Below are 27,074 nucleotides of genomic sequence, written 5' to 3'. Positions count from 1 at the left end.
GCATGCAACTGAAATCCTAGGAAACAACCTTGATGGAAGAGGCGCTGGCTCTCCTAAACATGCTCTCTATGACCTCCATCCCCGAGTGTGTGCATCTCGACTATATACACTCAAAAGGGTTGTCAAACTGTGCTCCGTGATTAACCCGGGCTGATCGCAGCACTTTATACACCGTTGAGCAAAAAGCACGGTGGCTGGGATCGTTTCGCGTCTGCTGACTGCTTGATGGATGACCTGAACGAAATCCAAGACCTCAGGCAAGACTGTCCACTGTAAATAAAATCAGCGTCGTCAGCGTAGGCTGACATGACTAATATGGTCTCAATCTGACATGACAGCCTGTCACTGAGAATACAGCCATGTTCTTTAAGCAATTGCACCCTTCATGGCTGTTTATTTAATCAGAGACTTACTATTTCCTACGCCATGGGTTATGCTCATTTAACCATATACACCAAATCCCTAGACAAAATGCTGGTTGGTTTTTTCATCAACTAATGACATGAGTTTATAACTATGAGGCGTACACAGTAGTGAGTTTTAGAAAATATTTCACACTTACGCAAAGTAATTAGTCTTAGCTAACCTAGCTATGATTTTCAGCCACAAAACACAGTAATTATGTAAATTAGATACGTTTTACTAAAAAGCTAGCATTGTGGGTGCAAACAGCTCCAATGTGTGTAAAATGCCTTGGATGTAATGCCATTCTGTTGCTTACTATTTGCTCAAAAGATTAACGATTAAACCGTGATAGCTCTCTGAATGTCTGAATCAGCACAGCTCCTACGTGTAAGCATAAGCATGGGTGTGTTGTGGTGGGGGGTTGGGGGTTTAGGATGTAAAAAAAAAGAGCATGGATTTTCTCCTAAAGCAGTTTTTAAATGTTTTTTTTTTTTTTTTTAAATGTTATTTCAAATGCATGAACCAAAGATTAAATTAATGTCAGGTTTTTTTTCATTCAGCACACTGAATAAGCAGCTTGAGACAGGAACCTCAGTGTTTCGGTAAGAAATTAAGCCAACACCTTTATTACCCCAGATGCTGAAAGGAAATTTGTGGCAGGCAATAAAGCTTAGCGGAAATGAGTCTGCGTCTGCAACGTAGTCGGGTGCAGTGCTTTCGCACCTCCAGCTGCCTGTTCATCCACTGGAGACCACATGCCGATGCAGGTTTACACTCGCACAGTGGTGGAATGATCGCTATCAGACACAGCAAACATCGCAATGATCGCCAAACACTGAATTAAAGAGGCACAACCCGCAATCAAGCTACAGCCATACAGCGAGACAACACGGTATGCTCCTTAACACAGCATGTTGAGGGCCAACCTGGATAAATAGCCTTTTTCTGAGTGTCAGAGGAGTAATTTAGCACTCTTCAGTGTGACACGAGCTTCACATCAACCTAGTAGCGGTATATCTTGAAACAAATGTCAAAGCAGCCTAATGATTTTAATCAGACCTTCACCAACGTGAGACGTTACAATGGCCAGAATGAATTAAACCAACTCTTGACAACATAACCTGTAAGTGAAATGCAATATAATTGAAGTTTTCTGCCCCTTTCCCAAGAGGCCACGCTTGATAATAATGCCTTAAGGCGATACCGGTGCAGTGAAGGAAATGATATGTAAAATAAAATGTAGCTCACACTACCCACGCTCTTAATTAAGGTGAAGCAGCTTTCACTGAAGCACAAAAACTAAGCCAAGCAGCGATTTCAGCATGCCAAAAACCAGCCACTACTGAGCTTTTGTGCGCAGAATATACGTGAAGACCCCCAACTGCTGCTTCCAATAGCAGTCGGAGAAAAGAATAAAGTCATACGTTGGAACCTTTTTCATTTCTGTTAATCAAGCAGGGGCCAGATGGAGACAACCCAAAACTGAGCCAAGTGCCACTGACAGACTGAGCAGAACAGAAATTTATTAAAGATAAGAAGGAGGCTGGCAATCATATCCTGCCTCACTTTGATCCGTTTATCATATCTCATACTCCATTCATGCTACCGCTATTCATCTGCTTTCGATAGTTCAGCACGAAGTAATGGACGACAAAATCAAATATTATAACACGCATGCAAATGCAGCTGGCCGAGTGGCTTGTCCGTTCAATTTCCTGTTAACATGAGCTGAGAAAGGAGACGGGAGCTCCTTTATATCAGCTCTCATTTCCATACATACACACACAAAGAAGGTATAAAAATATAGCAGCTGCAAAATGTGGGCTGTATCTCAATTGTAGAATACTTTTAAGCCACTTTAAGCAAATTCTTGTTGGCACTAGGCCTGTTATATTTCTGATTTCTATATTTCTGACTTTTTGGCACATTTCTAAAATAAGCACTACAGTAGTGCAATGGCGTCTATGCAGCACTGAACTATTTTCAGTACACTAAATTTCTGTTTCTGCACTATTTACTACAGCAAAAAAATACGCAAATATGTAAATAAATCATTTACTATACTTTAATAATTTTGTAATGTGCAGGGATAACAAGATTTGTAAAAATAAATAAATAAATAAATAAATATTTTTTAAAAAGAAATACTAATAATAATAATAATAATAATAATAATAATAATAACAATTATTATTATTATTATTATTATTATTATTATTATTATTATTATACAAAATTTTAAGCCACACAATTATTGCAGCTGACCACAGATGATCAGTAGATTCCACAGTAGGTGACAGAGCAAATCTTTTGACTAAGAATCAATAAATATTACGTTCATGCAATTTAACTACAGCAAAAATCTTTTTGAGAATGAATGTTGTGAAATCTACTGATTAACTTCGTTCAGCTTTAATACCTGTGACAGGCATTAAAAAAAAATTATTTTTTTACAATGAAATCACTGAAATATAATTTCAGCTATATAATTACTGTCATATATAATTGCTTACTAAGTAAATTGCACATGCTTGCAATATCATGGTGCAGGGCAATATGTCATCAACATGTCAAAGTGACTATGATAATGACTAAGGATTGTATTGTTTGTCATATTTTCAACCGTTTATGGCTACCAAAAACATGAAGCCCATTCAACAGAACAGAGATGCTGTATTTAGCTGTATTTTAGTGGAACAGACAAAAGAGTGTATAAATAAAACACCATCATACAAACCCGGCAGCGCTAGAGCCCCTCTGCAACTTCCTCTAGTCTAATGGCACTACTATCTTTGTACAAAAAAACACCCCACGCATTTCTAACACTTCACATTCTGGGAGTGGATATTGCCAAAAGAGCAATGCTACAAGGAACAATCTTCTTCGATATCGGTGCATGTAAGAACAACAATAGATTACAGATGTATAGATGAGCTGTACAGCATGTATGAATGAACTCCAAGCTTCTTCTTTTCAAAAAGCATCATTGTTTTTGATTTGTTGGCGTTTCGACTGCTTGTGTTTTTTGGCTTTACATCTGTTTCTTGGCTTTGTTCTTTGGTGAGTAGCCCGCTCAAATGAACTGCTAGGTTGCATGCTAGCCAAATCCAAGGCGAATGCTAATCCTCTGATGGGCTGTGAGTGAGTTCTTGTGTCACTCCTCTCAGCTGAATGGTAATTGGAATCCAAACGGTTCCTGATCCTCCAATAAACATTCAATCCACTACTCCTGTATGTGGGACAATGTTCAAATAGTTAATGGCCTTCTGCAAAGCCTCAAGTCAAATTGCTGAATCCTTTCAGAAATTTGCTCTTGGCAATGTATTCATACAGATGAATCTAGCACATGCGTAGTGCTGTAGTTTTCTTGATCCTGTAAAGACAACAGCAGAAACGTGGCCTAGACAGAGCTTCGCCTAATAGGATAGAGTCCTGTAAGATCTCTACTACTGCCCATCAACTGATTAAGTCTGAGTCAATCGATAAATTCCACAGCCAAATCCCAAACCTACACAAATTACGTTCGGGTTTCCTGGTGAGAGTTCTAAACCATAATACAGTTGGGAATGGCTGCTGATAATCTTTTATACAAACATCTTAGCACTGAAGATGCCCAAATGTTAATAACCGTCAAAGATTTTGGACACAGATGCTCATAGAAAGTTGTTTTTCATTTTTACCAATTTCTACTATTTTATACTATTTTATAATAATAATAATAATAATAATAATAATAATAATAAAGACATCTCGCTATTTTATATTTAAAATTCTGACACAGTATTCCTGATGAAGCTTTGCACACTCTTCTCAATTAGCTTCATGAGGAGCTTCACTAAGGAGTATTTTCTTAAACATCTCAAATAGGCTGAGCTCCCCGCTGCTTCTCCTATGTTCTAAATGAAAAGTACTTACATAAAACTAGTTTTAAGTGTAAAAAAAACAACTACTTATTAAAAATGACATTTTCAGAACTAAATGTATACATAAACGTCCTTCACTATTTCCATTTCAAACATAGGCCTTTATTAAAATGTCCTTAAGACAATTAAACATACATTATGAAACATATATGAAACATATTTAATCCACTGTGTCCAAACCTTTGGCTGTTAGTGTACACCAGGGTTTTCTGTACTGCACATGTGCATGCTTGACCGCACTCTAAGAACCTATTACACACAATAACTGTACACACTCTGGCTGTAACTACAGAACCCAGAACACTAATTACACATGCTATCACCAAATCACATGCATGCAACATAAAACCAAGATCTTCAACCGCAATTGAAGAACACAAAGGCTCATTTTAAGCTTGCTAGCAGGAAGATGATTTGGTATCCACATGAAATCTTGCTTCACAACATCCCATTGGGAGCTTGGGAGTCTCAATATATCTCTTTCTCCCTGGAGTAACTCCACCTAAGGACACATGACGTTTCTTCAATATCTAATTTTCAGCGCTGCGTCAGAGGACATTTTTGATTCCCCAATCCTTAGATTAGTTGTGTCGTGTAATTTTTCTAATGGAAATTGCTCATTAATTTAGTTGGGGGAGCTATAGATCACTGGTCTCTATTCCTTTCAAAGGTTAGGGGTAAAGTTATTGTCTCACTGCAAGGAAAAACACAAAGTAGAAACAAGCATGTAAATTGAATCAGTAGGGGATTACGTGAGCAGAAAGCCAAAGTTAAAGGAAGCCGCCGCAGCCCATTTATTAGACCCTGTAATTCAATTTTAGCCTTTGAGTAATTGGCACTAATTTGAAAGCCTTGTGCTCATTGAAGAGAATAGTAAATACATGATACGAGCAGGCTCATTTATATTCTTCTCTCCAAAAGAATTCATTGCAAATAAAAGAGTGTTAATGATTGTTCTCTATAAATTCAAGTTAGGAAGTGAGTAACACTAAACTATGTGCCTCATGCTGCTCAGTCACATGCTCCGGATATTTCCGATGTGCCAACGTGCAAATCAGTGGTTGTGTTATTAGCTTTCGGTCATGCAAACATTTTCAGGGTGCTAATGGCAGTCGGTTCCTTGAGGCTCACCAAAAAAGAAAGAAAAAAAAGAAAAAAGCCTGTATGGATGAAAACAAAGCTGACTGAGGTTATGTGGGAGAAATAGAGTATGGTATAAACCGGCAGCTATGCCCTGACGAGGAACCTATCTCTCCCAGGCACAACTCCTCACGCACAAAGGAAACTCAGAACTGTCAGCAACAACTCAGTGTAGATTGCGTGGCATGCGGATTACGGGATCCTTTCGACTAAAAACTTCACGGGTGCAAAATAAACAACACTAGTAAAAGAGCTTATACTGCAGACACCACCAGCTATATCCTGATATTTGCAAAGTGGAAGTTTTCACTTTGAAGGGATTGGGAGAGTTCCTAAACCGTCTTTGTCTCTTTTAAAGAACTCGCCAATAATTCTGCCTCAGATAGACTCATTTCCTACGGTTTAAATGTCTGAAATGATTTCAGTTTCTCCATTAGGATTTCTAATCCTCCCAGAATCCATAACTAAATATCATTACCTGGTCTGATTGTAGTTACAGAGCAATATGCTATAAGACACATGAGCCAGAGGTTTAAGTTGCTATAATTATTTAAGCATTAACATGCTTAAGCGTGTATTACAGTAGCACAGAACAGAAAATTCAGAACAACTACTATCGCTATATAAGAGGTTGGATAGCTCAGCTTTGCAGATATTTCACAATATAATACGGCATACGTACCTAAAGTTAAAAAAAAAAGAAAGAAAAAAGAGAGAAACATTACAACGATCAACACTTCTGAATAAAAACACCATGAAAACTAGTTTCTGTTAAGTCACCTGGGTCACTCTCACTTTCCAACCCAATTTTATAGTTTATGTGACAGTGTATGAGACAACATGCAGCTAAAAATGTATCTTCCTAAACAAACGCCACCACAGTAGGCCCCGAATGATCCACAGCTATAAGTGACTCCCCCCAAAACATTTTGTTTCTATTCGTTCTGTCAAGGCAATTTGTCATCAGTGACTTCATTCCCTATCTCAGCCTTCAGATAAGCAGACTGTCTTTGAAACAGCTCGAGCAGACACAATGTCCTCAAAGATGAGCTCAGCTGCAATGAACTGTAGTGCCCTCTGTCATTTTCACAAAGGCTGAATCGAAAGCTTTCCCTCCGCTAATTTTCGTCTCTTTTTCTGTTTGTTTTAGGATCTCAAGTGCTGTAAATTTAGGAGGAAATTTGATTAATGAAACAGGTGAATAATGTACAGTGCCTTAATGGAATTGAAGAGCGACTGTCTCTTAGAGAGTACTTAGGTTCAAATATCCACTCAACTAATGAGTCCAGCCGGAGAGCATCAGCTGCTCTCTCCTGCCATACTGGCCTAGGTAAGAAAGAGACTCTCTCCTTTTTCCTTTGCCTTCCAATTTCTGTTCTCTAGCGTAATGAATATCCCACCCATAAAACTTACACTGCCACCAAGCTTTTAACGCAGGAAAAAGAATTGAACTTCTTCTGACTGGCAGTTAGCAACCTCTTAATGCAACAGTTAAAGCTGAATCTGTGTTGTTACTGGTGTCAGACCCTTATCCTGCCTTCACCCTGGCACCAATGCGATGTGACAAAGCAGCTAGAAGTCATTAATTTTCATTGAGAGTTGGCAATTAACAGCAACAGGAGGTGAAGCAGCTGTTGGCACAGTGAAGTTAGAGGGTTGGGTGATCCAATAAAGTTGAGCGAAGTTTAGCTTTATGCAAATAAGACAACACAGTGTGGCCAGTACTAATAGTAATGAATACAGTGGACTTTATAATGGTTTATTTTTCCCAAAATGAGTCATTTTTGGGAGTTTTTTATCGGATATTTTTGCTTCAAATGTATGTATGAATGCACCAATCTCACTTTTTTTCTTCAATTCAAATGCCAACATCCGAGCTCTTTTACTGACTGAGAGCTGATACTGATCTGATACTGACTTCCAACTGTCCACAAGCCACTTGATGTGCTTTAACACAATTTCGGCCCTTTGTTCTCATATAATCCATGTCATGGGAGCCAACATCACATGCATTCACATCATAAAATCTGCCAGTGGCAACGAATCATATAATATGTCAAATACAATCTCATGTCAATCCAGTGTTTCAGGCCATTATCTATATTATACATAGTATACATAGTATCAGCATGTAATTATGCAATCTTTTATTATTATTATTATTATTATTATTATTATTTTAGAAAGTATGTCTAAAGAAACACTGCGGAGATCCCAGGTGAGCTTTTTGGTTTGTAAGGTTATGAAAACTAGTTCATTTAACTATCCATGTGAACACCAGTACTGGGAATTATTCATTAAAATAATTATTTTGGGGCAGAATATTTTGACTGAAAAACACTGAAGGTTTTAACTGAATAGTGAAATCATGGCAACCAGCAGTAAACTCAAGTCAGGAAAAGATTAATGCTGCCTGTCTTATTCATTTCCTACTTCGTCTTAACTTAAAGCAGTTATCCAGACAGCGTTTTTCATAAAGCTACATTTTATGTACAAAAAAGTTGGCCGAGGCAAACTCTAACAGTTGTTTCTTTCCCATGATCGCTGATAAAAGGGTAATAATGAGTCTTTTCTGTGTTTTATTTTTTTTATAACCTTTTATTTTTTATAACCTTTTATTGTTTTAAAACTAATTAAACTTAAACTTTGAAAAGTGTACCTAAATATCCAAACATGTTTTAAGATGAGGATGGTTGCGAGGAGGAAATGAACGTCTCAATTTTTTTTTTTAATCAAATGATGAAAAAAGTACAAGAACAATGAATGCAACCATGGACATCAGACTGTACTGGACGGACAACTGTTCTGACAGCATATTGCCCATTTCAATATAAATAATATGCAATATTTAAAGTGAAGCTGAAGACCACTTCAAGTATCTGTCAGGGAAAAATCCAGTGGAAACAGGAGTAGATTTTCATCAGTGTGTATATATGTAAATATAATTTAAAATATAATCATTTTTCTTTTTCCAGAGAACTCTTTTTCTCCCCCCAGGGCGTGACCATAGAACACAGTTAGTACATCAATCATCAGTAAAAACAGAGCTGCCAGTAAATCACAGAGGAAGAATTAAAAATAATAATAATAATTAAAATCGGGGAGTACAGTGCCAAACTAGAAATGACTGTAGGGTAGATTAGGGAATATTTCAGGTAAATACTCATTTGAGTGACTCGTTAAGGATTTAAAACGGCTTTTGCGCTCGGGGGGCCCTTCAAAAACAGCTTTATCTGTTGAGAACAGAGCCTCCCTCCAGCCAACACTGCAAATCCCAGTGCCTTTTCTTTACTCCTCCGACGCGATTAGGGCCACCTCTGTTGTGACCGTAGCCAGATTGCGCTCTACTTTGGAGGTTTCTTGTGTTCTGTCCATACAGAAGCCAGCTACCATGTAGCAGCACCACATGTGAGAAGATCGTACACATCTTGACATTTTTCCGACTCAAGCAAGGAGAAATAATTGAGTCCATGGGGTGGAGGAAGTCAAATCTTTTCAAGTTGAAACCACGCAATTTCGGTTGGCATCCAGAGGGTAAATCAAAGGAATAGTGGTTTTAGCAACTGATCCTGATGGGAGACAGAAGTCTGTGGCTGAGCAAAGCCAGTCGAGTGTGTGTGTGTGTGTGTGTAAGTGTGTGTTTGCGTGAGTGTGTGTGCAAAGTTAAAGGCATCATTGTCCTCAGTGCCAGATTAAACCGTTTCAAAATGAGGTGACATGGCCTGCTCCCTGAAAGAGCTCCGGCTCTAATCAAGGCCACCTTCAAACTCACTGAGGGCTGTTCCGCAGCACAATCAAACCACTCGCTACGCATGAGCCAAACTGTAACACAACACCAGCAGCAGCCCTGCCACTGATTAAGACTCATTACGCCATTCCATATAATGACTAAGAGGGCAGGGGACACACTGGATTTAATGCTTTGATACCACATTTCCATCGAATCCCCATGTGCACGGCCTGAGACAATGAATAATCTGAGAGAACACATTGAAATCAAGACGTAGAAAGCAGGCAGTTAAAGACCTGCTTTAAACTGAAAGAAATCGCCAGTTCAACAGCTGTTGTCGTGTGTGTTGTCATGATTGTCTTATGTTCAAAGGAAATCTTTTGTTGAACTGACATGATCCCTGTGAAATGGCTGACATCCTACTTGACTCTGCTATAAAACAGGGAAGTATTGAAGGGGAGGCCCTCATTGGGTTTATGGCTCTCCTGGGTTTGTCACTGGAGCCGTACTACTCAGTAGCAGGTCCAGAGGGAAAACCCTATTGAGCTTTACAAGGCATCCCTTTCAACCCCCCACACAGACCAATACCAGTGTAGCAGGCTTCCACAAACCAGTCAGGTGATACAATCATTTCTGTGGCCAAAAATAATCACAGCAAGTCTTATGATAAAGTTAGCTACCTAATGACACACAGCATGGCGTATTGTATGTTACACAGCTTCAGGAAATGTAGTGACAACATTTGAACATCTACTTTTTTTAATCACGAGTTACAACTGATTTTCATTAATGCTGACTGCACAAGACATGACGTAAATCATACCCTATTTCCATCTGTGCTGGATTGTTTTACATAGCATGAAAATGCCCACACCGAATATGACTAAATCTTTGGAATTGCACTGAGGCAAGTACACCTGAGAATGAGTGAATATTTTTAACTGCTGACTTATGAATACCACTTACGTAAATGCTACTCGATATTCCCTTTAACTACTCAGTGTAATGCTTTACAGAAAAAGGACTCATCGAGTTGCCCTTTCTAATTAGGGGACAAGTCAAAAGAGTCAAGCATATTGTGTATCTTGAGCAGGTATGCTCCAAATTGATTAAGCTCAGTTACAGTGCCGCTGATTTGGCTATTTGTGTCAGACTGTCAGCTTTGAAAATAGAGCACTCTCAGAACTACACTGTTCTTGAGCTGGCAAGATATTATATCCCTCTCCTGGGTTTCCCTCTGATCATGAAAATTTGCATGTGTACTTCTGATCCACAAAAGCATTGATCTCTGTTGAAGTAATGACTCACCAACATCTAACTAAAGTGGTCTCTCATAGCCTGTGTGTGTATTGGGTTGCCTTCGACATAGTAAAACACATCGGTGGGGAACTTTCTCTAAACCAGATGCCACTTATAATAGGATTCTAGGCAACTTATGACTCTGTAGGGAACAATTTGTAGGAGATATTACTGTTCGTTAAATAAAACAATAAAAAAAGAGGACGGTGTGCTGCACTGACGGCATTAATATCTCAAGAGTAGACACGAGGGAATTTTTAATAAACTGAATCTATATCAGTTTCGGTTATAGCGCTTGCTGGGGCAGTTTAATTCTTATAAATGCATCATAAATTGTAGAAATTAAACCATGTATTTTATGTGAAGTGATCATTTCTTTAAAAATGTAGTATTTGAACCATTACATGACCATATTATGTTTGGGCGGCTGTGGCTCAGGTGGTAGAGCGGGTTGTTCACTAATCGCAGGGTTGGCAGTTCGATTCCTGGCCCACATGACTCCACATGCCGAAGTGTCCTTGGACAAGACACTGAACCCCAAGTTGCTCCCGATGGCAAGTTAGCGCCTTGCATGACAACTCTGCTACCATTGGTGTGTGAATGGGTGAATGAGAAAAAATGCTTTGTAGAACCATTAGGGTTAAAAAGCACTATACAAGTGCAGACCAGGCTGATTGGCAGATTGTGATCATTAGAAGTCATAACACCTTTTCAACCAGGCCCACTCAAAGCTGCTTTGGCTCTCAACCACACACAAAGTGAAAGAGTTGGCTGAAAATGAACCTGCTTCAAATCCCTTCTCCTTCTCACCTCTTTACTGTAGGCTGCCTGTTTAATCCTGGATGTGACTCTGAATGGCAAATGTTAATTATTTCAAAAACATTAGTCCTTAGCTAAAACATTTAAATCAGGGGAAGAAAAATCAACAGGCAGTATGTTAAAGATCCTCTACAATTCAAGAGTACAAGATTAAAGCGAAATAATGACCTCTCTCTTCACTGTTTCTGAGCAATAGAAACTCACACTCCAAGAATCAATATCAAGCTCCTGGAGCAGTTCAGACAATGTCACTGTCCTTGTATGGATGTGAGAATGTAAGAGACAGGACACGGGACCTACATGACAAGCCTCACTTTGTGTTCTGCCATGAACAACAGTTCCCCAATGCGAAAAGCAACAAGAAGTGTTGCAATCCAGAGAAAAGAGAAAATAAAAGGAGGCCTTCACACACGGATGGGCAAGTGGGTCACAGATAACTTGTTGAGGGACGATTCGCTCCCGCAGACAGCAATAGGACTCTTTCCACAGAGACATTCTTTGAGGGGAAACCTCTCCTCTTCGAATCCCCCCCTCCCCTTCTGCTACCACCACCATGTGATCTTTTGTGAGAAAGCCTTAGAAAAAGGGCCCTAGCCAGGGCCACCAATTAGCCGATCCCCATCGGGTGGTAAGCCACATGAATAGAACGGCCACAACGGACCTGCACCTACAACATCCTCCAGGATTTGCACAACCAGCTCCAAGTTATCTGTCATGGTCAAGAGCCAGTGCTGCTAAACCAACTGAATGAAAGCACCAGCAGACAGCATCCATCAACAGCTTGCTAAGCAGTACACCATAAGACAAATTTTAGACCTGGTTTCGGCTTCATGAGATGCTTAATCTCTGAATGAACACTAACAAAACAGGAACTGCAAACACAAAGAGGAAATAAGTTCAGCTGACCCACATGTCACAGTTTTACACGACTGTTTCTGTCATCTGGAGCATGAGAGATTTGCGGTTGGATTTGCTCATCATCATCGACAACAACAACAACAACAACAATAAAAGCGTATGAGCATTGTATGACACAAGCAGCACGTACTTTTACACACAGTATTATTGAATAGCAGAAGCTCAAGTAGTAGAAAAAATGCAAGGCTATGTACAAGCTATATAGCCTGGTACAGAAGTCCTTTGATACAACAGTGAAAAATCAAGCTTAAATATTAGTCAACTAGGCTACATTTGTAACACTTCACCTTCGCACAAATGAGCTGAATAGATCTGGCTTCAGCTTTAGCATATTGTTTGTTTGCTGTTTATTGCTGTTACGCAGATACTTAAAACGGCTGAACGATGGAAGAAGACTCTGCAGAGTTCAGCACAAAAAGACAATGCATTACTTTAAGCAGCGTTATAGAATAGCAATGTGTAATTATGTTCCGGTTCGGGAATATTGGTGAATACTTGTGTGCACTGCAATGATTACAAAATATGCTCTTTATTAGGCATTATACAGTAGTTTGTAGGTCTAATGTATCTGATGTCATTATAGCAGTTGATGCACTTTCATTTACGTAATATTGAACAAATGTACTGGGCCACGTTAAAGTAAATTCCCAGGCTGATCTTTTTTTGTTCTCAGTCCACCCCTGACTCGGATGTGTAAGAAAACTGGTGGCATTTTGGCCAATATTACACACATATCTTAAATGATTCTACCAGATTTGGTATCATTCATATGAACCTGCGATTCACATTTTCACAAACACACTGCATACAGCTTTCCTTTCAGGCATCAGCAATAGCTTACACCTTACAAGCAAATGTTTCACACATCCTGAAACAGTGTTAATCTCACTTTATCCTGCATTTTTATAATAAAGAAGAAGGGGATCTTAGCACACATGTTTATTAAATCACATTGTCAAGAAGGAGCAGTTGAAAGGGCAGAAAGCTCAGTATGGACACTGTTGCATACTGACTTGGATCTTTCTGCCCTTTCAACTGCTTGTTCATTTTTAAATGTGAGCTGAACCGGAATGAAGCTTAACATGAGGTTACTGCCTCAAAGTCTGAACAGGTCTCTTGGTTGATCTTGTCCTTGTGTATGAGACAGGAAAACAGACTGCAAGTCCATTATATGATGAAGACAGCAATTAAGACGAAGTACTAAGTGGATGAATGTTACTGGGTTTCACTGAAAAGTGAATGTCAGGATAAAATCCTTTAAAAGACAAGTCAATCCCTTTAAAGACAAGTCAATCCTATGTGTATATACAATAATGAAAAACATATGATGGTTTATGGTCCAAGTTTTTTTTTTTCCTTCTGGCTATGCACTTACGAAGAAGGCAGTTTTGGCTCAGCTGGTTGAGTAATTGAGCTGTACAGTGGAGCTTCAATGTAGAATTTGCAGGTCCTGCAAAATGAAGGATGCAGAGAACATCCAATATGACTCACTTAAGCTGTAGGAAAGTTCAAACACACTGTTATCCAAATCACAGTCACAATATGTTTGGTCTTCAACTTGCTTGAGAGAGATTAATGACTCCAAGTTAGCAGAATGAAGGGAGCTTAAGACAGCGAGACTTTGTAGTCCAAATAACAGGAAGCAAGGTCCCTGAAGGTCTTGATACTGATTAAACTGTTGTTCTGACGACACCAGTCTTCTCTGTTTCCTGTGAACCCCCCCCCCCCCCCCCCCCCCCCCCCCCCGGCTTTAACATATACACACATCTTATATGACTTCAACAAATTAGATGTTGTCTAGCTCAGGTGTTCTGAAACTTTTTTTCATGTGCTCAAAGTTTATTTCATGAACATTATTGAAATGTATACAATATATATGTGTGTGTAGATATTAGAACCAAAGAGTTTTCTATATCTGAATTTTTCACGTACAGAACACAATAGATACATGTTGACATTATTTACTGGCCTGCTTATTTTTTAGTTCTTGGGGTCTGGATTAAACTCATTCAATTAAAGGAACCAGTCAAATAGCTATGAAAACTGTTTAAAAAAAAAAAAAAAAAAAAAAAAAAAAAAACACAAACCAACTAGCCAGCTAACAAACTAACAAATTAAGCCACTAATTCATCATTGTACAAAAGCCTAGTAGTATTCTGGAAACTCTGGAGCATGGGCAAACATTCTCATGCTTTTTCTCCACCGAGGCCATTTCTTTCAACTCACTTAATTAATCTAGATTAACACAATCTAAACACATCAATGAAAAATCCATTAAGAGCTGCGTTTCGCTTGCATATTTCCCTAGCAGAAGCATTTGGACTGTTTTTCCTCTTTTCTTATTGACAATATTTCATTGCAAAGTAATAATTGTTCTTGACATGTCATCCATTAAATAGAAAAAGAGCCGTTCAAAATGAATCTACCTCTTGTTATCTGCCTAACCATTAGACAATGGCTTTTATATTAACTAGATATGGCAGCAAAGCGGACAGTCTCTCACTATAAAAAGCCCTCCTCGCTCCTCTTTCTCTCTTCTATACTCTTTCTTTGCAGGGTCAATTAAGCCAGCTAAATACTACACCCTGTCACATTCCATATGAGGTGGGGGGACCACGCATTGAATGACTACTTTCATTAAAGCAACTAGAAGAAACAGAGTTCAGGAACAATTACCATATGAAAACCACTGAATGTTTAACAAACTCGACAGGCCTTCCCTGGACTCTGGCGGCCTTCATTCAGCCCCTATTAGTCTGAAAAGTACAGTAAACTCTTTACTCATAGCCAGTAAGCAGAGTACAGGGCCTCAGGATCACAGTGTCAGAGGACTCTGTCGCTCTTTTTTATGCTAAGGCAACTGTGGCTTGGTCCCACTGGCAGAATGAAAATCCTTTTCTCCTGACTTTTTAAAATGCTGCTACATTCTCAGCTTCGTTAATACGGGGGTTTGGGATTGTGTGATGTATCTTATTCAAAAGCCTGCTTTTAAAATTCCATACAGAGAACAAAATACGGCAGTGCAATCTCTATTACACAGATACGGGATGTTTCATGGTTGCTCGCTTGAGTTACTGCATTCAGTAGTTCAGTTCTTTTGAGGCAAATCTATTGAACGTCCTTCTTACTCAGGATTGAGAAGGGTTTAGAGCTCTTTCCTCTGACTCATCTTGTTCATGTGATTCACAGTAGTGCATCTAAAATCAAAACTCCTGAATAAACAGAATAATGATTACAGTTCAGTGTGACCATTGGAAAGCACATACAAATTAATCAGTATGAAGAATTCACAGTAGAACCTAATGTCAGTTTTCCATACAGTATCTGTTATATCCAGGATAACACTAAAATGATGTTTAACATTTCAATGGCAATATAAATATTCAGTTAGTTGGTTTGAATGTTTTTTTTTTCCAAATGCTCACAGCCTTTGGTATTTTTAGACTTCCAGTATGCCATAAAACCTCTAAAAGTGCTCATTACGTCCCTACCGCAACACCTGACCAGAAAAACCCAAGAAATCTGATCAGCCCAAGGTCCCTGAATCAGACACCCACTGGTTCAAGGAGACACTGGACCTTTCACACATGCTCAAGCGTCATATGATCTGTTAAAGCAGCATTAAGATGCCAGACTTGCAACTGATGCCACGTCCCACCCAGCATGGCATGCAAGTAAAGTCAAGCAGCTGTCCAGCTATTGTGTGTGCCTTAGGCTTCTACCACCCTGACATCTCGAATGCATTGTATCATTGCTATGTAAAGACAAAGTCCAAGCTCTAAAGTAGAGGTATTCAACAAAAATATTTTAAAGGTCAATTTTTTGTAACATTACTGAATGGCAACAACAATTACCTTTTAAGCTTAACCATTACGGATTAATCTATGTCCATAAGTTTTTAAGTGGTTATGTTTTGCTTTGCCGTGTCGCTTTACATTACCACTTTTAAGTAGTAGCACAGACTCAACAGACATGTGTTTTGAATTTGATGCACATACTTCTGTGGAAATTATGTTTTTGTCATCTACTTTAAACAAGCCATATCATGATTACCAGAGATGGCAAACAAAATGAAAACTGTAAGGACGTCTACGAAAACTCTCCCCTTGCTGAGCTTCGGCTCTAACCCTGTAGCTAGTCTCTCGTCCTATGAGCTTTCTTCAGTGAAATAATTTGCATAACATACAATCTGTTAAAGAAGTCATTATAGTTCATGGTTTGAAGACTAGTATCACTGAACAACAGCCAGTTTTTTTCCCCCTAAATGTTTATTATGTATTCAGTTCTGTCTACTGAAATACTCTGCTGGGTCAGTGTCCAAACTGCAGTCTGTTTTAAAGTATTAGAATAATGTATTCTCTTTGCTTATGGTGGCCATTTTCCAAAATAACCTTTCTGGACATTTCAATGAGAAATGAGCTATTAAATGGAAACAAAACAGGACAAACAAAGTATTAATGGTTTCATTGATTTGAATCGCAGTTCACACTCAATAACCTCCAAAACGTAATACAATGCATCTGTGTGAATAAATAACCATCACCAATGGCTATATAAAAACCCTTCATAGTCAGCTGCAGAAGATCAATACTGCCAAGCCACAGAGTCTCCTTCAGCTTCAGCACATGTAGTCAGGAATGAAGACAAAAAAGCAGCACAGGGTAAAAGCCTACTAATAAGAGGGTGTATTACGAACTATGGAGAGAAAATACAACATATTAGTGAATAGCCATGGCCGTTATGTAGGTAAAGACATGGCTACAACCGTCAATGAAGCCTGACAGATCAGACATGAGTAATAAAGTAGAGGAGCTTCATGCCTAATTTCCCTCACACTACACTGTCAAACTAGCAATAAAATCTCTCCTGGTGTGACATCAATTCAATCTAATCGGGTGCTGTGCATCATCCTCCTCATTTGAATGAAGGCACATAATAGAACTCATATTTATGCCTGTGTTTTTGACAAGCATTGTAATGAAAATATGACATGTGGAAAGCTAACAAGTTAAAGTAGCTGTTGTGCCAATCAAAGACGTTTCACATAATAAAGAAACACTGTAAAGCCTTCGCAGATACTGATGTTACACGCCAAAAATTGTGCCTTTGCCACACTAAAGCACCTCGCGTTCACAGTTTGCAACTAACTTGGCAAAGATTATAGATGATGTCAAGGAGACGGGTCTGCCCCATGGCGCCAACTTTCAACTCAAATGAACCATCTTACTAGCTTGAGCACAGGATACAATGTTTGTTTTAGATAAGCTCTTGGTCATCTGAACATGAAACAAGCCCTGGACAAGTGCACCTCCGTACGTGGGAGGGGTAAAAATCCATACGGCCCCGAGCTACAAAGATCAAAGTGAGACGAGGAGGAAATGCTCCGGCGATAATACACCTGGATCGCTCACGCTCTCTTATATAGGTCAGTTGTTACACAGGAGCAATGCATCTGGATAGCGTTTCATTCGTCTCTATCCAGTTACCTTGCATTAGCTGATATATGCTATCCTGCAGTCGAAACAAGCCTAGAGAAACTTAAGACGAAGGAGTTGTTCGTGCTTCTCCTATCAGCAATGCCGCTGAAAAGAAGACGAGTGTTCCAAATTGTCTGCTTGGCCAAACAGTTTGAATGTTATGAATGGTATGAGGCAAGCAGAATCCTCCAAATAACATATTAATTTACACAAAGCAAATAAGGCACCAGCTATCCAAATAATATCGCTCTATGTTTAATTCAGTAGTGGTGACAAATTATTTCCATACACTGTGCCCAACAAATCCAATTAGACCTCAAACATCTTTCCCTTTGGTACGTTTGAAAGAAAAACTATGTATATTTGCTCTGGCTGTCATTCATCGTAAACAGTGTTTATACAGGGATCCTTATACGCAAGACAGACCCCCAAGATTATTAAATAAAAGTAAAGAAAAATAAACACGAAAATGTTCAACAAAGCTCAGCTTGTTTTAGATCTACTCCTGATTTTTCACGTGTGGTTCCTGTTGCGGCAGAGGAAGGAAACAATGTTGGGGTTGTTGAGCAGGTCCTCTGAGAGTGATGATAAGTGTGCCTGTCTCGTTTCTCAACGCCGGGCTGATGGACGTGCAGGGGCTGAACACTGGAGGCCTTGTGGTCGTGCTTATGTTACCAGGCACACGACGCCACATGGCTGCAATTTGTTCATTAGATATGTAATAAATGTACACAAAGGACCTTTATTGTTAAACTTTCTCTGACGAGGCTCAGAAAGTTAAAACCTCCCCTGCTCTCAGTCAGCCAGCTCCAGGAAAATCTGGAATACCTGAAGAGTAAAACTTTAAAGCAAACACCCAAAATGAACATCTAGTAATTCCGAAGGTTATTGCTCGTGTGATTTACGTACAGTGATCCCGCAGACAAAACCAACTCATTTGTAAGTTTGCTGAAAGTTGAGGAGAATGATATGCAAAGATAGATATTAAAGGTGGTGACCAAGTCTGCTTGAACAGTTACAGCAGATGTCCTTTAATGTGATGCAATACCTTAAAAAACCTGACAATCCTCCAAGAGCCACATCGTTCTTTCCAACACCACCTGCTGAAGGCAGATGGTGATGTAACACAACTGTAGAACTTCAAAACCACCAGGAAATCTCCAACAGCCCAAGGGAAAGAAAAAAAAACACCACAGCCCTTATTTTGTAACTGTTATGGGTGGCCCATCCAAGAAAGGTCATAGATATGAGAAGCAGAGTGGAAATCATGCTGGCTTGGACTGCAGCCCAACGGTCCTGACAATGACAAGGTTCTTTACTCAGAACTAAAGCCACATGAAAGGCACAGGAGAAAGACTCATGATTACAGTGCTTCTGTCTCTGCTTGTTCTGTGCCCTAAAATACTCGCTGGAAAAGCAACATGATGAGGAGTTACAGTGGTGGCATGACCGTTAAAACATGGCAAGAACACGGCAAGATTACAACCAATGCATATGTGCCATAATTAGCTATTCAATTTGCTTTTGAATTTGAGAATCGTAAACTGACGTAGGTATTTGGCTGAAAAGAGTGCATCATACAGTGTATAAACAATGACTATGACTATCTATGACAACCTTATCCACTGAAAAAAATGGTGCATGCTCAGCTCCAGATGTTGCACTGTATAGCTTTAATTATTTACTATTTACACTTCAGGCTCTGGTGTCTAATCAGCAGGCTCAGTTCTCTGTAAAGTTACGCACACTGTGCATTCAGAAAAGGAAATATAAGCCTCATCACCCCATCAATGAGATTTTAAAAAGAAGCCTATCGGCTCCGTTGGAGTAGTTTCATTATCTCTCCACCATAGAATAAACTACTTAGCTAAAATGTCCCAGACAATGAGCCAATCTTACCAGCGAATGCTGTGCATTTGTGTCACACTCTGAGATGGAGCTTCTCAATATACCACTATCATCTCAACCAATGGTATAATCATTCTCCTATGTGATTTCTGGAAAGCAGTTTCATTTGCACATATCAACACCTTTGGGTCATCTTCCACCCAAAGGGCCTTAGTGTGATTAAAAAAAACGAGCACCCTTTCGGTGTCTTCACTGTCACATCCCCAATATTTCATTCAGCCCATCTGTGGTATGCATACACAATAAGTCTCTGCTCAGTGCCAGCACAGGCCATAGTGGCCCCTTTAAGCATACTCTTTCCTTGAGAGGCTGTTTGAAATTGCTGGCCCCTGCCATCTCCCCTCCAGCCCCGGCGCCGTCTCAGGCCCTGAAACTATGGCAACGGAATAAGAAGGCGCTCTCCATGATTAATAGATGAGCAAAGCCGTGCCAGTCACGCTGGGTCTGGGGACGGGACAGATGTACATGCTGTCCTCGGCGTCACACACCACCACGGCATGTGAAAACCTGGTGGAACGCGCAACCACTGATCACCAGTGAAGATCTCGGGGGAAAAATGCCACACACTCTTGCATAAGCAACGGCTTCTAATCAATCCCGGCAAAACATCCAGTACAAACAAGAAAATAAAAACAAAGCCTGATGCTATCAGTTATCCGTGGCTGTGTTTTACCTCAGTGCCTCAGTGATTTAATACAAGCATATTTTCTTACCAACTGACATCTTGCCAAGGAAACAAGTAAATTGAGCTGTAATAAATCAGTCCCTACCTTGTAAATGATGTTTACAACATGTAGGTGTTGAGGGAGGGAAAGATACTTTCAGTTTTATAGAAGTAGCAATCGTTCAGAAGCACACAAACCAATAAAAAGGGCAATAAACTAATAAACATCAGATAGCCATATGACGCCAGTGCAGAACCAGTGGCATAGAGAAAATATCGATTGAAATATACATTAGGAAGTTACGAAGAAAACATTAAGGACAAGGACCTGGACACACACCTTGAATGAAACCTTTGAGGATACTGAGGATCAAGAATGCGCCTCAATTTTGAAAATGTCTTTGGACATGGTTTTAGCTCCTTCATTTGGGCCAGCTCTATTTCAAAAGCAATATTAGCATTAACATTAATGAGCTAGAAAATCACCAGGTCCAGAAGAGTCCATAGGCAGACTTATAGCGAGGGGGTTAGTACGACATAATCATGTTACGGTATAATCATATTAAGAAGTCAAGTATTGAGAGTACGGAGACAGACAAATAATTATTTCTGCTCATATCATCATTATTAGCAGTGTAGACACACAGTGACCAAATATCGGCATCAAAAATCTGAACCGATATTTTATACTCAAAAACATCAGTAATTTTGCTTAGGCAGTATATAAAATTATCTGAATCTGCCCCAGTTATAAGGCAACTGAGCCCTACTATCACACCCTTCATGTGTTCATGAATAATACATGATCATGGAAAGCACACGAAGTCCGCCGTCCATGCGACACATCCATAGTGTATTGTGATTGAGCACAAATCATAAACCTACATCAATTATTCAAGCTGAGCAAATCTACCTGTTCTTGACAATGAAAATCTAAACACACTACACCACAAGCGATTCAAGCCCACCGGTGTGACAAATCCACATCAGTCACACACAATGGAGCCTTTACTGCCATTGTAGGGGTGGGAAGACCAAATGCCTCCCAGTGTGTTGCGGCTTGTAAAAATACATTTTTTTTATTACTGCCTTGTGAGATTTGCTGGAGTATTGGGTCAATTGGAAAAGCTGAAATTTAGAAGCACAAAAAAAACCCCAATGCTGCTAAAGATAAGAAAAAAGGAAGCGTACATAAATTAGAGTGCTTTATTCTTGTGCTTTTTGGAATGTATTGAAATTGACTAGATTTTGTCTATTTAAATCTTTCATGTTTTTTTTTTGTTTGTTTCAGATCAATATAAAAAAAATCACTTATAAATATATATATAATTCCACTGTTTTACAGATTATTGTCCCTCGCAACCCACCCTTTTTCAAGCTATTTGAAACACACAGCCTGGTCACATGTACCGCATGTTCACAGAGCATCATAAGATTCTGAGCTCACACAGTACGCCCTTTTCATACTTGCAGCATAACCACGTTGGTAGGTGGCGATGCTGAAAGCCATCTGGCAAGCTGATAGGTGGGATGCATCATCACTGCAGGTTATGACCAAGAACCCACTTTTTTTCCCCAAAAAATTGATTCCAGTCCCCCAAACAAATCAATATCACAGATTGTGAAATGCTGTGCCGCAATGAATACACACTCAACAGCAATAACAAATGCAGGGATGAAACATAAACCACTCAATCTAATATCTGCAATTAAAGCCTCTCAAAACAGCCATTGTGGTGTAGTAAAAAATAAACATTCAACTGGATCTTTATAAATAGGTAGAAAACAATACATATATATCACAATAAACTGCCCCCATCAGCACTGATGAGCCGTACATGTAGGCTAATCTCAGCGAGCTACTGTATGAGCTTCTCTTATTTATGATCGAACAGACACAGGAGTCTTACCAAGAGCAACTTACCTAGGAACAAATCTAATGTGTGAGAAATTAGAGCCAATCAGAAAAATAATGAAGTCTCCTTGAAGTCATATGAATATAAAGTAGTCTTAGAATATTAGTATGGTCCAAGGGTGCGTTTTTCATCAGAGGAACAGTCGACAGTGGTCTTAACAAGAACCATTCATGTCATAAGAGAGCACTGAGACATGGAGAATCATGAGAGATTGAACGGTCTGGATCGGCTTTGTCAGTCTGTCCACTGTCTAGAAACAGATGCTCTGTATTGTTGTGTGTGGTGACAAGCACGTAGAGACACAGCTGACACAGTCACACCCTACTTGACCTTAGGGGTCAAGAGCAAGGGGTCTAAAGTGGTGGGGTTTCCAGATTTGTTCCAGGCCACATAGCTGCATTCTTGCGCTTTTATAGCACAGAAGCTCACATACGTGGATGAAACAAAAATGGTCTCAAACTCACAAACTGGTAACTATCAAGTCGCACGGAAAGATACAAAAAGCATGAGGTTGGAGGCGGGGTTAGCGGTCATACCTTTACCTTAACCACACTGTCATCGTTCGATCAAATTCCTAGGACTAATATCTCATGAAATCAGCGTGGTCAGATCTCTGCTGTCGATTGATTCAACAATGCATAATTAACACTTAATCACCTCACAGTGTTCATGTGTGTCCTCGACTTATATGCCTACCGTATGTGTAATTCAGCACTTTGGGGTTTGTCTAAACCCTTTGTTTTGAGCAGAAATACTGAAATGGGAAGCAACATTCATCTCCACGGAACTGTCATTATTCAAGAGCCTCGTTACTGTAGTGTAGCTATATATATATATATATATATATATATATATATATATATATATATACACACACACACACACACACACACACATATATATATATATATATATATATATATATATATATATATATATATATATATATATACACACAGTAGGCTGAATAAAAAGAGCATTTTGCCGATAGGCTACGATAATCAACATTGATGAAGGTAATGTAAAACACTTAAGAGATTATGAGACTGGTTTAGGCTATATCCGGGCATTACTTAATTCTCATATTGATTAATAAAACTCATGGCCTTCCGCTGGTTTATTAACAAGTGCCATTCATTTGAGAAACAAAGACATGCCAGGTTACTATAATAACAACTTGCACACTCATTCATAATCATCCATCAAGTAAAATCGTTCATGCTGTCTAGTAGATATTTGGGGCCAATATTTGGGGCCACGGATTGACAATCTTTACAGGTTGATTCAGTGAGACATGGGGCTCATAAAGGACATAAGGGAAATATGTCCATATGTGCACTGACGTCCGAATCAGACAGTGTTGTGATTCCAGCCTTATAACACCCCCTACACACACACACACACACACACACACACACACACGAGGTGTTAAATGAGAGGAATCACACTACTAAGTGACAACTGCACTAAATTCACTTATTACGAAAATGAAACAAACAAACAAACAAACAAGATAAAAAATAATCAGCATAGAAGTTTTACAGGAGTGACGTCAGCTGAGGCTATAGCTCACGACAGACGCGCACTTGTGTCTAATCTGCCACACACACAAAGCCAACTTAATACCAGAGCAAGTTTTCATTAAATTGAACGACTCGCTCGGTAGAACGCACCACCCCACTGATGATGGCCACGGTTCCGATCCGATTCCTCAAGCACGAATTCACACAGCACATGATTACCCCGAATAACGTGCGCTACTTTTCCCAGTCCGTCTCTGTTTTTTTTTTTAAATATATAAACATAAGGTTACAGTACCGTGTTAACGCGCGCGCTCCGTCTTCACACGGGAATATCCATTGGAAATCCGTCTAGTGTGGAAACAGTCCGCGAACACCAGCCGAAACTGAACAAAAGAAAAGCGCCACACACAAAAAAAAACAAAAACTAACAGCGAATCGGTCCGGACCATCCACGGTGCCTCCAGCAAATCGGCTGCTCATCCTATTTGGGAGATGAAGCCTCCTTCTCTAGCGCGCGCACACACTCACACACACGCACGCACACACGCGCGCTCAAACACACTCGCAGCTGTCACTCTCTCCACACATAGGGAGGCGCTAAGCTGCTAACTGGAGCCGCTACATGGAACAGGAGCTTTTGTTTTATTTAGTACGCCTGATAAACTGTTCCTCTCGACGTCAAGTCGTGTAGCTACTCGTTCGACGTGTAGCTGAAAAATGTAGCCGTCACTTGTCACGCGTATCTAAAGTGTGTTGTTGTTGTTGTTGTTGTTGTTGGGGGGGGGGGGGGGGGGGGGGGGGGCAAAGATGGGTGAGCGCGCGCGACAATAGAGGCGGTGTCCTGAATGAAAAAAGGCTGTCCAGATGACCCCACCGAGACGGAGACGAAAACCGAGGCCTCTCTGTCTTTGTCTCATAAAACTGAGAAAGAAAAACCCACTCCGGTGGTCTCGTCATCTCCCGACACTTGTTCTCTAATCGCCATTCACACTCATCTTCACCCAAACCGACGGCTTTCAAGGGATGCGGTTCTCACGTGCTCCACAGTTGGGGGGGAGGGGGGGGGGGGATTTTCCTGTTAACAATCCGTCAGTTTAAACAGCAGTTGTAGTTCCCACCTGGAACTTATCATGCGTTACACTGTTATTATATGTTATTACATTTACTACAGCGCAAATTGCACGCTTATTGCCATTTTCTTTTCGTTCTTTCAGGGCTCGGCTAATTCATCTGTAACAGTCCCTCTGTGGTGATTAAAGACGTCCCTTAACCATATGTGGGGCTCACTTTATTTCAACCCTCCAGAAAAGAACTTATTTAAAGGCGCATTAGTGTGGCCTAGCAACAAAGCTATAGTTTTCTTCAGTGCAGCGCTACATATACCTTCCAAAGATTAGCAAGCCACTTATGTCTGTAAAACTGCTTTGAGATAAAATGTATTGTAATAATAATAATAATAATAATAATAATAATAATAAAAACAGCAGCAACCCCATGGCTCTTAGTGGTGTGACAGAAAAGCATTCGGGAGATTGTCAGGAGATCAGGGCTGCTGCAGCCATTCCAGATTCCAAGAGAGCAGAATTGGCCATGTTCTCTGAATGGGATGGATGGTATAACCCTCACCCTGTCAATCAGTCCAACACTGTAGCCAGTATCTTGGGTGCCTGTGAGCTCATGAATTTCTTCAAGTGTGTTCAACTATTTTGTGATGTAGCATGAGCAGCAGTTTGAAAAGATGGGGTGACTGGCTTAGCATGTTTCGGAGGGAGCACATGCTAACATCCTTAACGCCTTCACCCACCCTGGTTGGTAGCTGTGGGATGAAAAAAAAAGAGAAGCGGATTTTTAAAAAAAAGAAGCCCCACCTTCACAAGCAGAAGCTTGGGAAGTTGTCATGGCTCTGGACAGGTTGGCGCCCCAGGGAGTCCACTGGCAAAATAGACCTATTTGATTAAATATATCGGATTAAAGTGTAGTGTATTCTGTTGTGGTCTACACTAAGTTGTGTTCAGTTCATAAAAGGTGCTATTATTATTGTAAGTAGTTGTGTTCTAAATATGGTTTGACTGGCATACTGCTTCCATTACTTAGTGAGATGTGAAGGGCAAAAACTGCCACTATTTACACTATTTATTTAGTGATTACTACTAATAATGCCAACCGGTCCTGTTGGTTCTACGTTCTGATTTCCTGCTATTCGTTAGTTTAAGGCTTTCCCCCCACATTGTTCTCTCCCTCTCTTTTGTCACCCTTTGAGAATATTCCATCCATCCATCTTCTATACCGCTTATCCTTCCTTCAGGCTCATGGGGAGACCTGGAGCCTATCCCAGGGAGCATCGGGCACAAGGCGGGGTACACCTTGGACAGGATGCCAATCCATCGCAGGGCACATTCACACATCCAATCATACACTATGGACACTTTGGACTGCTAATCAGCCTACCATGCATGTCTTTGGACTGGGGGAGGAAACTGGAGTACCCGGAGGAAACCCCCGCAGCACAGGGAGAACATGCAAACTCCGCACACACAGGGCCACGGTGGGAATCGAACCCCCAACCCTGGAGGTGTGAGGCGAATGTGCTAACCACTAAGCCACTGTGTACCCCCTTTGAGAATATTAAATGAGCAAAATATATAAATACAGGATTCATCTCGGCAACATTTCAGTTGGAAAAACTTAGATTTGTCCCATTGTTCAGTTCAGTCAACCGTGCAATTTTTCTAAATTACCGCAGCCAAGACGCCTCATATGACATCACCACAACGTGCATTCAGCCCTCTTCGATTCACGCGTGTCGAACATGAGTACAGCTAAAAGGTCTCATCTACCAACAAACATCACTGCCACAGACCGTGCAAAAAAGTTATTTGCAATTGAAATTTCGCCAATTCAAGTAGTTTTCCGCAAAAAAAGAAAAAAAAACCCTCAAAAAAGGAGCAAAATCAAGCATTTTTTGGCCACAGCAATCCTGTATCCCGAAATCCTGTATGGACTGATTGTTGTATGCATTTAAACTACTACAACAACTAATATGTATATTAAGGGCACACACTATCATTTCGATTTATTTAATTCTTTATTAATTCTAATTAATCATTTCTGTTATTGTCCTTATTAGTGCAGTTCATTACCAGACTACTATAAATAATGACATTATAATGGTACATTGAGGTATTTCAAACGCATTAGCTACAAAGTGCTATTCACCTATAATGAAATACAGCAGACCAGGCTGGATTAGTCTGAAGATGTGAACTCAAGTTAGGTGTGTGAATCAAGGGACGCAATGAATAAGTCAGAGACTTTTGTCTGAGAGACGTTAACAGACAGTGACAGCTAGAGA

General features: G+C 39.9%; 1 protein-coding gene across 2 annotated transcripts in view; it reads right to left on the bottom strand.

The window, feature by feature from the left end:
* Positions 1 to 24,490, bottom strand: part of sema6a (sema domain, transmembrane domain (TM), and cytoplasmic domain, (semaphorin) 6A) — a 75,642-nt gene extending 51,152 nt beyond the window's left edge. For both annotated transcript variants that reach the window (XM_017468496.3, XM_017468495.3), the window contains exon 1: positions 24,018 to 24,490. The gene's annotated coding sequence lies outside the window, so the exon portion shown is untranslated. The remainder of the gene's footprint in view (positions 1 to 24,017) is intronic.
* Positions 24,491 to 27,074: the final 2,584 nt, after the last annotated feature.

This window comes from Ictalurus punctatus, chromosome 5 (genome assembly GCF_001660625.3).
Source record: "Ictalurus punctatus breed USDA103 chromosome 5, Coco_2.0, whole genome shotgun sequence".
Taxonomy (NCBI): Eukaryota; Metazoa; Chordata; class Actinopteri; order Siluriformes; family Ictaluridae; genus Ictalurus; species Ictalurus punctatus.
The sequence above is the reverse complement of the archived record's forward strand: the minus strand, read 5'-3'. Positions and strand labels throughout refer to the sequence as shown.